Here is a 16133-nt window from a genome sequence, read left to right on the forward strand (position 1 = left end):
AGAATGGTTGTCGCTAGCCTATCCCTCAGCTAGACCTCTAACCAAGGCGCTTCCCTGAGGCTGAACCCAAATGGCATCACGAGGATCATCCCTAGGAAAGGTGCCCGCTAGAGCTGCTGCAAGCTCACTGGGAAATCTACTCATAATATCCCTGATGACACGGAAGGCTGCTCCCTCTGCACCCTCAGCAGGAGTGCGGCCCTCAAACTCCATGTGCCAACCATCCCAATCTGGAGCATCACCGAGAGCAGGAACTGTGATCTCTACCACTGCAAGTCCATCCTCTGCTAACTGGCTCTCATTCCAAGAGTACACCGGCTCTTGACCCTCTGGGTACCCCACATCATGGAGCACTCTCCAAAGCAAAGTCGGCATGCCAAACTCGCTCAAGAAGGTGTCCGTGGTGCGGTGCTCACTCAGGGCCAACGGACATCGAGGTGCTCTTCCTCCGGTGGACTTACGGGTGGTCTGCTTCGTATGGGCCCATCTATAGCAAAAGTTCTTTCATTACCCCGGGGAAAACATATTTTAGGTGATACAACTTTTATCAAAAGGAGATAATCAATTTATAAGGGGAGGAATGCATGACATGAATGAAATGCATAAGTAATATGATGTATGTACGTGCCGTACGTTCTCACAAACTTATGAAATGAATAATTTCTAACGACGAATTCGGTGGCATACAAACGATCTCTCAAATACGTAGCTAATACGTTCTACATGATAGCGTTGTTATGTACCTGCAGAAGATTCATTTCAGCCCAATTCCCAATGAATGCATAAAAGCAGTAAATTTTATCTACACGCTCTACACGAATCCCTAGATACGTGTATAACGGTAGTAACTACCCGAACCATCGTCCTATTGACGGCATCGCCTCAACAGACGAAAGACCCATACATGAGATACCTTTGTAAAACATGCGTAGAACATGTAATTACTCCAACATCATATAAGCATTCACCCTAGATCAGCGGTGTATCCGATCATGCTCTCACAACTCACACTTACCGAGGCGTAGAAGCAATTGATCCATACATTACCACTGAAACAAGTGGCACTCATATAATAGCACGTCGTATGAGCGACGAAAGAGAAATATGATGCAAGAACCCCAAGTTAGTACTTAATTAAGCCACCTAAAGTCCTTAACTGGGCATAAAGGATATGACCACTGGCACACTTTATAGTTTTGGAAATCACATTTTTCAAATGCCTTTTTGTTTTAAATACACTTGTGAACAGTAACACGCTAAACCATGCTCTGATGCCAGCTGTAACAGAACCGACCAATTATACGAAATTAAGTAAGAAAATCATCTGCTAGAGCAGACGATTTAGCAAACTTAAGCCTGTATAACCCGGTAGTGGAAGCCATTTGTTCAAACCACACACACACTCACACGGAGTTCAAATACAGTGCCAGCGAATGATCATCTCCAACAAAAGCATCAGACGAGACGTAAGGATGACCATGCCCATGGTCCTAAGCATCACCCATCGCAGGATAAAGACAGTTGATACAGTAGCCGTAATACATCTGGCCCCTCTGCAACAAGTGGGAATAAAATCCTGAGTACGAGAAGGTACTCAAGCTAGACTTACCCGACATAACCGAAAATAAGTGACACCAAGGATTATGAAGGCTTATAGTAGGGTAGCTGACCTCATTTGCAACAAGAAGCATTTTTAGCATTTCAACAAGACCCTTTTTAAAAGCATTATTGTCAAGTTAATTGTTATTAACCTGTCGACTAGATTTGCACATATACTAGAGCAAACATGTAATTAAGCAGATAATGATAACCAATGATCATTAACAACTTCCATAATGTCATATTCATTATAACTGTCCAAGTGTTCCATCAACATTACTACGATGAAGTAACTCAAGTCAAGTGCTCACTATCCAGGAGCGATGGCGATTTGGAATCGATTTCCTAACCAGCTGGTGATTATTCCTTACACAAACCTCACTCACCCGCTAAAGTGAGATATTGATCACCGAGTCAACTATCCAGGAATCTCGAGTTTGCCAGGAACCACATGTACCCGGGGGCCGACCGACTGCACTTTGGTCTTATCATCTCACCCCCGTGTCCTACCACACCTGCTCCAGCACAGTGCGCTGCGGGCAATCTACTCGGCCTGAATAATCTCCTAGCTTCGTGGTCGGAAGGTACTTTATCCAGCCAGCTAAATGTAAGGCATGCGTTCAACATGACTCGAGGCCCAACAACGGTCGGTCCTTAATCGACACAGACGGAAAGCACTACAGTCCAAAACTCTGCAAGTCTCCGTTCGGTCTCAACTTCATTTAACACTTAGTTATACCATGACTTCATAGTCATCCAAGCAGATCCAGGTAACCACCTATAGCTCGCAGGTGATAGGAAATCACCCGACTTCTACCGGTCTAAGCCAGCTAAGCATTGACTCGACTGCGGATACCAGGGTAACAAGGATATAGTATAACAAAGTTAAACAAGGTATAATGCAGCAACGGTTGCAAACAACTCCTGAACGTAATGCATCAATTAAAGTAAAGTATTTAATTAAAAATTGCAAACCAGGAGAAAATGCTCTGGGGCTTGCCTCTCTCGAAGGAGCTCGGGCGGTGATCGGGGCACTCCGGAAGTTCCTCAACGTCCTCCTCGTCGGCTTCGGGCACTTTCCTGCGGCTGCACCTCGAACTGCTCCTCGGGCTCCTCGGGTATGACGACTGGGTTCTCAGTTTGCGATCCTGTATGATGCAATGTGCGTAAATGCTTATGCAATCGGTGCATCAGATGAGATGAGTACAAGGGATATGCTTGAATGCAAGGTAGTCAACATCATCCAAGAACATATACTACAAGCACATGTCATCTACTGCATTCTCTTCTACTATTAATATGTTAAGTCAACACATCTTATTAAATGCTTCAAAGATACACCAAAGATTCACTAATTTCTTAATCACACATAAAGCAACACTTGATTAAACCCTAATTAATAATAGGTTTGAATAGCAACATCTATTTTTATTGCTTAGAAAAATCTTAGAAAATTACCATAGCACAATACTACCCTAAGTAGTCTACCATCAGATTTTCATGGTATTTGAATGAGTGGATTAGCCTACACAAAAATAACAAGCTATGGCATGATTATGAACATGAAAATACTTTGTACTGTGAAAAGTGTCAAACAACAGAGTTAGTATTTTTCCTATGTTCTACACAGCAATTAATCACTGTACAAAAATTATCACATGCATGTTTTATACAAATTTTGCTCTCTAGCAAAAATAACAAAAATTAGCCATTAAAGGTACTTGAACTACACCTCAAAATTTTTCTACAGCACATGCATGACACATATTTTTCCTAGGAAGTACATTACATAAGAAGGTTAACAATCTTGGAAATCATATTTTTCTATAGCTTATAGGTTTTTCTACACATTTTTCAAGTTATCAGCAATATACATGATTAAATAAAGTTCTACAGAAAAGCATCTCAAAAATGACATACAATAATTTTCCCAAGTAGATCTGGTGATAAGGAACCTAGCAAAATTTATTTCAACAGATTTGGAGTAAATTTGAGTATCCAAATATTTTCCAAACCATTTCTATTTTCAAATAATAAAGAAAAATTGAAAACGAATCCTCCTATCACTACTGGGCCGGCCCGCGGGAATCAGCCGGCCCACGGCCACACTTGGCCTGCGCGGCCCGAGCGACGGGAAAGGGAGGCGGCCCGGCAGGGGCTTCGGCCCATGGCCTCTCGGCCCAGCTCGGTCGAGGCGAAGGCCACGCCGGCGCCGTGACGTCGCGGCAGCGCGGCTCGGCCAACGAGGCCGGCGGCCATTACCGGCCGAGCCAGAGCAAGCGAGCAAGTGCATGCGGTTCACGAGAAGCTGGCGAATGCGGGCATGTAGCTAGGCAGGGAGGAGAAAGGGAGGAAGAGTGCCTTCCACGGCGGCTGAGCACGGCGGCGCCATGGCCGACGGTGGCGAGGCGCGAGAAGGCGCTACCTGGGCTCAACAGTCGGCACAAGCGCGAGCACAAAGTGCCGGAGAGCGAGGCGGAGCTGCTAGCGCTCGATTGCTGGCCGAGGTGGAGGAGGGGCGGCAAATTTTGCCCGGCGGGTGCGGTGGCCGCGGCGAGGGGGAGCGAGCGAGCTCGACGCGGGCGGAGAAGAGAGGCAGCGTGGGAGAGCGAAGGCGAGCGCAGCGGCTTCAGCAGAAGTAGGCGGGCGCATGGGGGCAGGCGCAGGCCGGCTGCGACGCGCGGCGGCGTCGATGGCGCATGGCCGCCACGCGGCGGGCGTGTTCTGCCGCTGGTCGGGACGCGGCGCGGCGCGTCAGCGAGCAGGCGAGTGTGGAGGCAGGCCAGGCACGGCGCTGGGCTGGGCCAAGGTAAGGCGCACGACGCTGGCATAGGAGGCTCGCTGCTGCAGGCCGGGCCGGCTTCGGCCGTGGGCCGGAAACGAGGCGGCGGCCCGCGAAATGAGGGAAGCCTTTTTCAATTTATAATTTCAAGAAATTTTTAAATGCCAGCTTTCAAATATCATTTTGAGCAAGAAAATGACATCTTTTGAAAATGTACCAAAAATGAAAATTGATTAGAATGTAATTCTCTACAACTTTGCTTTTATGACCAAAGCCAAATTCTTGATAGATTTTGAATTCTAAAATTAAAGTCAATTTTAACTCAAAACCCTAATTTTGGAGAATTATTTTGAAAAGCAAAATTTGGCAATAATTCAAATACAAACCTTGCTCCAAAAATTGTGCTAAATAGTTCTAGATGATTTACCATGATAGCCAAACATGTTTTACTAGCCTAGCAAACATAATCAGGGTAAAATAACTCTTAAACAGGTGTATGCAACATTGACGTTTCACGAACATGTTTTATATGTTTCGAAGCAGTGTTTCAGTTGTTATTTACATGATTAGGCATGTATGATTAGGATGCTTTATGATGCATGATTTGCAGTGCCTAAATGCTGGCATAACACCGGGGTGTTACACTTATCTCGATTGACAGCGTGGATTCGCATGTTGTTTTGCTCAAACAAATGCCACTCATCGATGAAACACTGGTGTTCACTCTGCCAGTTCGTGACCTTCTTTTGGCGTTGTCGATTCAACCTGCAATATTGACAGCAATTCAAAGAAAATGATACGTTGCAATGACACATGACATAGTGGAGGTTACATACTTGTGGAGCTGCCAGCTCATGGAGAAGTCCTTCGGAGGACAAGGCTGTATCCTACCAAACTGTCATGCAACACGGTGAGGAAGATGGTACTCCACTGCGTAGAAACAAATGAGCGGGCACCTCATCGTCCACAACTCCTCGTCTTCCTTGCATAGTGTGCTCAAATTCAACCCCGTAATCCTTTCCCGAGTATATGGACGCCATTCAACCTGCATACAATGTGGTGAGAACTATGTACACAAATACAAATACGAGTTAGCTTGTTCACAAACTTACGTGTTGTGGCAATAGGATGTCGAACTCATTCATGTAGCGTGGCGGGAGACGCGGTAAGTACCGCATGCTCACTCATAGAGGTGTGCCATAGTAGGGCCGATAATTGGGTCTTCGGCTGGGAACCAAGCCTGAGGGTGTTCAATCTTATGCGGCCTCCCAACTGGAAGTCTCTCCCACATCCAAATCTGAAAAGTTATAGAAATGTGTTAAACAAACAACAATCGAAGAATTCATACTTACACAAGTTTTGATTTACCTAGAATAGTGTGGTGCACCCTGACATTGTAGTGTGCGTGCCTATAGGCCACCGGCAAGCGTCGCATAGCTAACGGTATAGGAAGGAAAGTACCGTCGTGCCCCAGCTCCTATTCCCGGCATCGTCCCAGTTAAGAAGGCACAGGGATGTACATCCATGACGCCATGTCTCCGGTGCCGTCAGGGGATAGAACAATACCAAACATGTGTAGGACCTAGGCCTTGCAATAGTAGTTCATGGTTGCCTCATCTGCTAAGGGTGGGCACTGCTGAAACTCCTCTCGAAGCACTTCAGTGTCATACCACTGCTGCGCCGCTTCTTGCTAGGCTGAAGCTCTAGTAGGTGACGTCCCAAGAACTGAGCCACATGGTCCTCCCATCTAGCGGACTCTGTGTCTCCTGTGACTGAGAATCCTTGGATTTTTAGCCCAAGGATCATGGCTGCATCCTCCAAAGTGATCGTCATCTCTCCGCACGGTAGGTGGAAGATGTGTGTCTCTAGTCGCCACCTATCAATCATCGTTGTCAGCGCTGCTGGGTTGAAAGGTGGCACCCCACGATGACAGACATGAGCAATAGTAGCAAGCTTCACATGCTTCAGGAGGGGCATGTAGCGCTCATCATAGACCATGGTCGTAGCTGTGGCAGAACCGCCCGAAATAGTACACTTATGGAGGCGCTCGTCTTCCACCAGATACTAAGCACCCCAAAAGCAAGCTACAACGGGCGGTATCCGTCCGGCACACCCCAAGGGAGAACCCGAAAGATCCACATTTTCCCCAAGGATCCAATAATGAGAACGAGTTACAATACAAGTCTATTTCATACATCAAAGTTTCTTAAAAAGTACATTATTACAATACCAAATATCAGAGTGTGGAATGATAAACAGCGGAATTTAAAAATATACATCTAGCGATAGGGACGAGGATCCGTCTGAGCCCACCAGAAGAATCCTCCACACAAGGTACTTCTCAAGCATCACCTGCAACAGGGGTAAATAAACCCTGAGTACACAATGTACTCGCAAGACTTAACCGACTAGTGGGAATAATTTCCCGACTCCTAGGAATATAATAAGCTTTATGGTTTACTGGTTTCTTTTTGTAGAAAGCCATACTAATAGTGAGTCCTTATTTATGTATTATTATCAGCCATATTAAGTTATCACCTAGCCCGTCTATATAAGCACATGTTCTATTTTCAAGTAAGAGTTGAGCAATTAGTTTCATTTCTTCTCCTTTCAACTTTCAGTTCTTACTACGGTGCTAAACCGTAGACAAGCCATACCGGATCGCCCTACGATTCGCGAATCAATGTGCCCAACTGGGTGCCCTAAAAACACACACCCCACTTATACCTCAGGCACAAGCAGGACTAACCCATCACTCTCCTGTCCCGGGTGTCTAGGTCCCCGTCCAAATTTGGACTCCAAGCCCCCACTCCTGAGTTCCGGACTCAGTGTGGTGCAAGGACCTCTACCATCTCCACCTCCAATTAGTTGGTCCGGAAAGAGCCGAATCCACGACAAGAGAGCAACAAGTCTTCCCTGCGCCCATACCCAAGTATGCGCTCAGGACAATAAATCTGTGACTTGCCTAGAGTCATATGCAACGACCGGTCCTTAATTGACACGGACAGGGAAAAAGTGTAACCGAGCTATGCCCTGTTGGCCGCAGGACACAACCCTTTACACCCACCAATACCCAAACCATATCTCTACCCAGTCACCATTTACCTTTCCACCATTTTATCATGAGTGATCATATTTTATCACCTATTTGCGAGTAACGGTAGGTTACTCATGCTACCGATATCCTGAGCATAGCAGCTACTCGATCTGTACTAGTAGGACTCATGGGTAGATATATTTATGCATGTAGTTTCCATAAAATGCCTGTAACTTAAATGCACATCACATATATATATATTCAGTGATCATTAAAATAGGGGTTATGCACCAGAGCTTGCCTTGGGCAGGTGACAGGTCAGCAAGGTCAACACCAGTAGGCTCCAGGGCTCCCTCCTACATGAGGATCTCCTCCTCATACTCCTCGATCACCTCGTCGTACTCCAGCTTGCCGACGGGCACGAAGTCTACCAGCTCGTGATCTACATGCATGAAATGACGATGCAATGCTTAGGAATATAACAACAACAACTCTTAAAATAACAGTACATCGATTTAACTACTAAGCTAGTGCTACCGATCACGGTGCTAAGCTATCTGATAACAAGTTTAAAATATGGCATTTATTATTATTATAGCAACTACAGATATTCTTACTCCAAATGCTGATTTACGCTATATACGATAAAGCAAGGGTAATAACTACTTTATTTAGCATCTTGTTCTAAGGCTACAAAATTTACAGCAAGTACATAATATCCTAGTGAACCTACTGTAAAATTTTCAAAGCAAAAACTATTACCGATTTGCCACAAGAATTCCTACAACATTAAGCTAACTAATATTAAGTTTTTCTATTTTGACTTCACGAACCTAGCATCACAACAACTAACTGTAATCTAAATACACTAATAGGTAGATGGTATTTTTGTGAACCTACCAAATTTGGTTTTATTATTTTTGGACATCTACAAGATTTACCACAATTTATCAAAGTTTAGCTTGAAAACTAAGAGCGGCCCTGGACTTCTTATTGAATAATAACAAATAATCGTTGATGTTTTTTAAATGCTATCTCATTATTCATGTTATCAGTTTCATGTGATTAACCAGGGGGATTGCTAAACATGTTACTACTCAATTGCTAAAATTATGACTCACTAAAAGCTAATCGCAGTAAATCAGTGCCAACCTTTTGAGCCTCCTGAACCCCATGTTATATTAGTACGATATGTACTTACGCTTGCTTTATATTCAAATTTTGGAAAAAAAATCCTGGATGGGTAACACAAGATGGAGCTTGGTTAAAGTTTTTGAGGAGTGTTGGGCGTATGTTACCCCCAGACAACTGTAATTGTGGCTCTGGAGGCTTCACTTGAAGATTAGAATGTGTATTTCCGCTACTCTGAAAAATATCTTGTCTCTATATAAAGCATTGTCTCTTGATACTATTGTTAATTTGTCGTCAAATGTGTGTGCTTTATTTCTGGGCACACGTATGATTCTACATTTGATTTTGTCCTTAAAATCGGGTGTGACAATACCCCGGTCATTTGCTGGTACTCCCAAATTTGATACGACTTCATATTTCTAGGAACAACTTGATGGGATTAGTGGATCTTGACTCACTATGGAGGTTAGAAAACCTCACTTATTTATTTATTTCACACAATAAGCTAACTGTAATGGAAGGGGAAGGTAGTAACTCTTCATCTACCTACCTATCTCAGCTCGTGCACCTAGAACTTGCTAGTTGCAATATAGCAAAAATACCAAACTTATTGATGCGTCTTAACCACGTGAAGTATCTAGACCTTTCAAGTAATAAAATAAGTGGAGATGTACCAAAAAGGATATGTTCACTGGCACGGGACTCAATTCATCTTTTATCCCGTTCAATAATACCTTAGCTATTTTGGATCTTAGTTACAATAGGTTTGAGGGGCAAGTTCCTATGCCGCAGTCGTCAACTAAACTCTTGGACTATTCAAATAATACATTCTCTTCCCTTCTTCAAAGCTTCACATTATAACTTAGCAACACTAGTTATCTTAGGTTGTCAAACAATAATATAAGTGGTCATTTACCACATTCAATTTGTGATTCAACCATGGAAATCCTTGATCTGTCATATAACAATTTTACTGGACCGGTACCATCATGCCTGATGGAAAATGGAGTTTTGAGAATAATAAATTTGGGGGAGAATCAATTCAAAGGGATGTTACCCTCCAATATTTCAAGTGCATGTTCTGTCCAGACAATAGATTTGCATGGCAATAAGATTGAAGGTCAGCTTCCAAAAGAACTCATTGCACCAACTTGGCGGTTCTTGACCTTGGAAGGAATAAAATTGCGGATACATTTCCATCTTGGCTAGGGGGCCTTTTGAATCTTCGTGTCCTTGTCTTGAGATCCAATCAGTTCCATGGTTCAATAAGTTCTCTTGAAGATGAGAAATCGGGAGATCAATTCGCAAGTTTGCAAATAATTGACCTAGCCTCAAACAATTTTTCTGGTGAGTTGCATCCACATTGGTTTGAAAATTTGAAATCAATGAAGAAGTATAACAATACAGGACAAATCATAGGCCATGGAATCCTAACAAGTGGATTTTACCATGACTCTGTCACAATATCATATAAAGGGTCTATGGTGACATTTGAAAGGATCTTAACTACCTTAACAGCAATAGACATATCAGATAATGCTTTGGAAGGTAGAATTCCTGTGTCAATTGGAAATCTTTGTTCTCTACATGTACTGAACTTGTCTCACAATGCCCTCAGTGAAGAAATTCCTCCCCAACTTGGTAGCATCGCTGCTTTGGAGTCTCTCGACCTATCTTCAATCATGCTATCAGGTGAGATCCCACAAGAGTTGACAGATCTCACCTTCCTTAGCATCTTGAACCTGAGCAACAACCAGTTGGTAGGTCAGATACCACAATCGCATCAATTCACGACATTCCAGAATAGCTCATTTGATGGCAATGTCGGACTCTGTAGACCCCCTCTATCCAAGCCATGTGGCACTCCGACAAATACTCAAACTGAAGAGCATCCACAAAACTCCTTTGACATTGTTTTGTTTCTCTTTGTTGGTGTGGGATTCGGAATGGGATTTGCAATAGCTATTCTAATGAAGCAAGATTGGATGTGGAGGTGGTTGCATATTATAAGGATTCTACGAACTTGGCCTGAAGCCGACCAGTTGTTTGCAACTTTGATTTACCAAAAAGGGATGATATAAAAGAGGTTGCTGCTCATACAGTTACGTTATCCTTAGCACATAAAGATAAAGTGTTAGTTCTTGTGTGTATGTAATCCTGTGGAATCTTGTAATTGTTGGTATTTTTGCTTACTACTACTTTCTGGTATTAAATATGTTACCAGTGATCAGAATTATTCATCACAGTGGCATCCTCGAGATGAGAATTAGACCTTTTTTTTTGCACACATGCATTTCAAATGGAAAAGGTATGTCCCTACCACCGCCGATCTGTGGGTTGGACTAATCGGGGGAAGGAGATGGTTTTGGGGATCGGCGGCGGGAGCAGCGAGCGGCGCAGGCAGGTAGTGGTGAGGAAGATGCGGCCATGCAGGAGGAAGACCTCTTGGTGATCAATTGATCCATTCCTCTCACGAGCACCTCAGATTTTGAATTTCCCCCAAATTTCTCCCCTTCTAGGTTTTTCCCGAGATTTGAGTTTTTCGCAAAAAAGCTTTAACCTTGCCGATGGATCTTGGTGAAACGAGTCGAAGCTGCATTTAAATCCTTGTTTCTTTGCTTTGAGATTGGCTCAATTCTGTTGAGTTCTGGAGGTACGCAGTTTTTTCCCTGCACTCCTGTATCTTTTCTGAAACGCATTCAGCGTGCAGCAGCAGTTCTGTATCGTTATTTCAGACCTGCACTTCTTTTAGTTTCTCAGCATTCACCAGTTCTGCTGCTCTATTTCTTTGCTCTGCTCTCAGTTTTATTTGTTCTGCAAGTTAGTCTGTGCAAGAACAGCAGGTAAGCAGATCGACAATGGCTTCGGAGTAAGTGCAGAATCTCAGCCTATCTATTTTCTCAGATTTGTGACAAGTCCTTTTCAAGATACACTGGTAAATCGTTTAAGTAATCATTGCATACATCTTTTTGGTCAGCAGCCCTTTTGCTCCTTTTGACATAGGATCTGTGTTATGTTTCAGTAGTTGTCTGAATTAGCTGCTCTCTCTGCTTTTCAGTTAGTTCAAAGGCTCAAAGCTTCTCTGTATTCCTATTAATTATCAGTACAGTTCTGAACCTGTGTTATGATGTTCTTCTTGCAATAGTGTCGTATGTTTCTGTTAATTCGAGCACGTACTTGTTTTTAAAAAAGAGTTTGACCTTTGCTTATAAGAAAGCACCATGTTTGATACAAGACTGGGGTTACCAGTTTAAGTTGATACAAACATATAACAGCCTCGGCAAACACCAAGCAGTTCAAAGCAAGGCTAACAAAACAGGGAACATAAAGCCAAGCTACAGAGGCCCTAATTTTCTCCGATGTCCGACAGCTCCACCACGCTAGGTTTGAAAGACTTCATCCATTGGAGCACCTCCTCCTTCACACTCAGAATTCGCTCCCCGTCTACCTCCTTTAGCAGAATACTCCATTTCTGCAGTAAAGTCAAAGCAACATATACCACATCAGTTGGCGCCCTTGCAGACCTCTTCTCAATTGCCATCTTGTTTCTAGTAGTCCAAATAGCCCAACTAAAACCTGCAAAAACAAACATAAGAAGTTTAATAGGTAACAGCCCCTTGCCCTATAACCACACCCTAGAAAAATGATCGACCGATCTGATACGGCGTTGCCGCCGTGGAGTACGCATAGGAGATTGGAGGAGAAGGCTGGACTGAGAATTGGAACGGAGGGGATAGCGAGGCAAGGGTGCAGTGGGGGCGTCGCCGGCGGCAGCGGCAGAAGCGCGCGCAGCCACCGTCGAAGAGGAACCCCACCTGCACGGTAGAGTTCTATTCTTCTTCGATGCCAATTACATTATTCCTAAGCCACCTTTATAGTTTAGGTGCTTTCCTAACAAACCAAGACTCAGATCCTAACAAACCAAGACTCAGATCCTAAAATTCCTCCCACCTGATTGCCTTTCCAAACCAACTAAAACCGACTCAGCCACTGTTGGCCGTGGTAGGCCTGGACCTACGCCGGTACTGCCGGCCTACAAATGAGTCCACAACATTTCCCTCATCCCCAACAAACAGCTCGTCCGTGAGCTGAAACGCTGGATAGCGCTCCTTGAAGTCGGCAATTGGTTCCCAAGTAGCATCAGCAGCGGAGCGTCCATCCCAGTGAACTAAGAGCTCCCAACGGCCCCTGTTAAGGCGAGCCCGGACCACTTGAGACGGTGAAGGAATCACACGGCCCCTCAAAATGTCTGGGAGCGGCATGAGGGCAGAAGGAGGGTCACCGGTGTACTTCTTCAGCAGAGCAACATGAAAGACATTGTGGATACGTGCCTTTGGAGGGAGTTGCAGGCGATAGGAGACTGCACCAATTCGCTCGATCACCATATATGGCCCATAGAAACGCGGAGCAAGCTTGGAAGGGTTGGCGGCCGTGATGCCCACAGCAGTCCGCTGATGGAGCCGAAGGAGCACCCAGTCGCCAACAGCAAACTCCACATTGCGACGCCTCTGATTGTGATGCTCCCGCATAGTGTCCTGGGCAAAAACAAGACGATCACGGATCTCTGCCAAGAATGTGTCACGATCTCGGAGCTGGTGATCAACAGCAGCCACACGTGCAACGCCCGGCGTGTAGGACACCAGGGCTGGTGGAGCCCTGCCATAGACCACTCCAAACGGCATGGCGCGAAGTGCAGATTGGTAGGATGTGTTGAAGCAAAACTCTGCCCAAGGCAGCCACTGCAGCCAGGAGCGCGGGTGGTCGCCAGCCAAACACCGCAGGTACATAACGATGATGCGGTTGGTGACTTCCGACTGGCCATCTGTTTGGGGATGAAAGGCCGAACTTCGCAAGAGCTTGACACCGGCCAGTTTGAACAATTCCTCCCAGAAGTGGCTAGTGAAGACCGTGTCACGATCGCTGACAATCGAGCACGGAAAGCCATACAACCGGACGATGTTGACGAAGAACGCCCGAGCCACGGACTGCGCGGAGTAGGGATGGCTCAAGGCCACAAAGTGGGCCATCTTGGAGAAGCGGTCGACGATGGTCAAGATAACTGACTTCCCGCCGACCCGGGGAAAGCCCTCGACGAAGTCCATGGCGATGTCGCTCCAGACAGAGGATGGTACAGGTAGGGGCTGAAGGAGGCCAGCTGGGTGTAGGTGCTCCGTCTTGTTGCGCTGACAGATGGCGCACGCCCTGATGAAGTCGCGCACCAGCCGGTGCGCACGGCTGTTGTAGAACGAAGCCCGCAGCCGGTGCAAGGTCTTCTGGACTCCCTCATGGCCGGCCTCATGAGCATCCCGCAGCAGCTGTGGCCAGATGCTGGAGGTCTCGGGCACAAAGACCCGACCACGGTAGAGCAGCAACCCATCGATCAGCTGCCATCCATCCGGGGCTGTGCCAGCCGTGAGCTGATCCCAGAAGGCCTGAGCCGCCGGGTCGGCCTGCAGCTCCTCGCGGGGCCCGGTCAGGGCCAATGCCGTGCCCTCCTCATCCCGCCGAGATAGCGCGTCGGCGATGGTGTTGAACCTCCCGGCGCGGTACTCAACCGTGAGGTCGTACCCGAACAGCTTGGAGACCCAAGTATGCTGCGGAATGGTCGTCAGGCGCTGGTCAAGGAGAAACTTGAGGCTCCAGTGGTCGGTTCGGATGGTGAACGCGTGACCCCAGAGGTAAGGCCGCCAGTGACGGACGACCTTGACCAGCCCAATGAGCTCACGCTCATACGCTGGAAGCTTGGCATGGTGAGGCGCCACCGGTCGGCTGAAGAAGGCGATGGCACCATCACCTTGGTGCAGCACAACGCCAAACCCGGCACCGGACGCGTCGCAGTCCACCACAAAGCGCTTGGTGAAGTCCGGAAGTTTCAGCAAGGGAGCGGTGACCAGCGCTGATTTGAGGGCGAGGAAGGCGGACTCCGCGTCAGCCGTCCAAGTGAAGGCCTCCTGCTTGAGGAGGGCTGTGAGCGGCGCCGCCACACCGCCATAACCGGCGATGAATTTCCGGTAGTAACCGGTGAGGCCCAGGAACCCCCGCAGCGCTCGGGTCGTACGGGGGCGTGGCCATGCCTCCACGGCCGCCACCTTGTCGGCGTCCATGGCAACCCCCTCGGCTGAAATGATATAGCCGAGGTAGGCCACTGACGGCTCGCCGAAGTAGCACTTGGACCTCTTGGCAAAGAGACCGTGATCGCGCATCAGCTGCAGCACAGTCTTGACATGTTGTAAGTGCTCAGCCCACGTGGGGCTATAAATTAAGATATCATAGAAAAAACCAAAACAAAGCGGCGGAGGAACGACTTCAGCATGTCGTTCATAAGCGCCTAAAACGTCGCCGGCGCATTGGTAAGGCCGAAGGGCATGACGAGGAACTCGAAATGCCCGTGATGTGTCCGGAAGGCGGTCTTGGCGATGTCGTCCGGATGCATGCGCACCTGATGGTATCCGCTACGAAGGTCGATCTTGGTGAAGAAGCGGGCACCCTTGAGCTCGTCCAAGAGCTCGTCAACCACCGGGATCGGGAACTTGTCTTTACGGTGATGGTGTTGAGAGCGCGGTAGTCAATGCAGAAGCGCCAAGTCTTGTCGTGCTTGCGGACCAGGAGCACCGGGGAGGAGAATGGTGATGTCGACTCCCGGATGATCCCCTGGCCGAGCATGTCCTCGCACTGCCGCTCGATTTCGTCCTTGAGGAGCTGCGGGTAGCGGTATGGCCGCACCGCCACAGGTGGGGATGCCGGCAGGAGGTGGATTCTGTGATCATGTTGGCGTGGTGGCGGCAGCGGCAGAAGCGTGCGCAGCCACCGTCGAAGAGGAACCCCACCTGCACGGTAGAGTTCTATTCTTCTTCGATGCCAATTACATTATTCCTAAGCCACCTTTATAGTTCAGGTGCTTTCCTAACAAACCAAGACTCAGATCCTAAAATTCCACCCACCTGATTGCCTTTCCAAACCAAGTAAAACCGACTCAGCCACTGTTGGCCGTGGTAGGCCTGGACCTACGCCGGTACTGCCGGCCTACAAATGAGTCCACAACAGATCTTGGATATGTAACAAGGTGAAACACCTCCTTAGCAATACCCCAAATTAGTTTAGCCATTAAACACCCAAAAAAGATATGATTCACTGATTCCAGCTCCCCACAAAGACAGCATCTGTCACTACCGTTCCACCCCCTTTTGGCCAAGCTATGGGCCACCTGAAGTTTGTTGTTAAAAAATTGCCACAAAAAAAAATGATTTTCAAGGGAACCTTACATTTCCAAATGATTCCAACCACCCTACTTGCAACCCCCCCATCAGACAAAAATCTATACAGGGATTTCGTAGAGAATTAGCCCTTCTTCTCCAAGGCCCATATCACACTATCAGTAGAATGCCTTTCCAAGTTAACCTCATCCAAGTCCTCCAACAGCTCCTTCCACAACTCAAACTCTCTCAGGGAGAGGGCTTTTCTAAATTCTATCTGCCACTCCCCTTCTTCCCAACAGTCAGCTACTGTACAGTCAGTGTCTCTGACCATCCTGTATAGCTCCTCATAGTATATCTGTCTGGAAGCCCATTCGAGCACGTAGCCATG

At 46.7% G+C, this 16133-nt stretch overlaps 1 pseudogene; it reads left to right on the forward strand.

The window, feature by feature from the left end:
- Positions 1–9233: 9233 nt before the first annotated feature.
- On the forward strand, positions 9234–10630 carry LOC136465111 (receptor-like protein 9DC3; annotated as a pseudogene).
- Positions 10631–16133: the final 5503 nt, after the last annotated feature.

The sequence above is a fragment of the Miscanthus floridulus genome, chromosome 7, assembly GCF_019320115.1.
Source record: "Miscanthus floridulus cultivar M001 chromosome 7, ASM1932011v1, whole genome shotgun sequence".
Taxonomy (NCBI): domain Eukaryota; kingdom Viridiplantae; phylum Streptophyta; class Magnoliopsida; order Poales; family Poaceae; genus Miscanthus; species Miscanthus floridulus.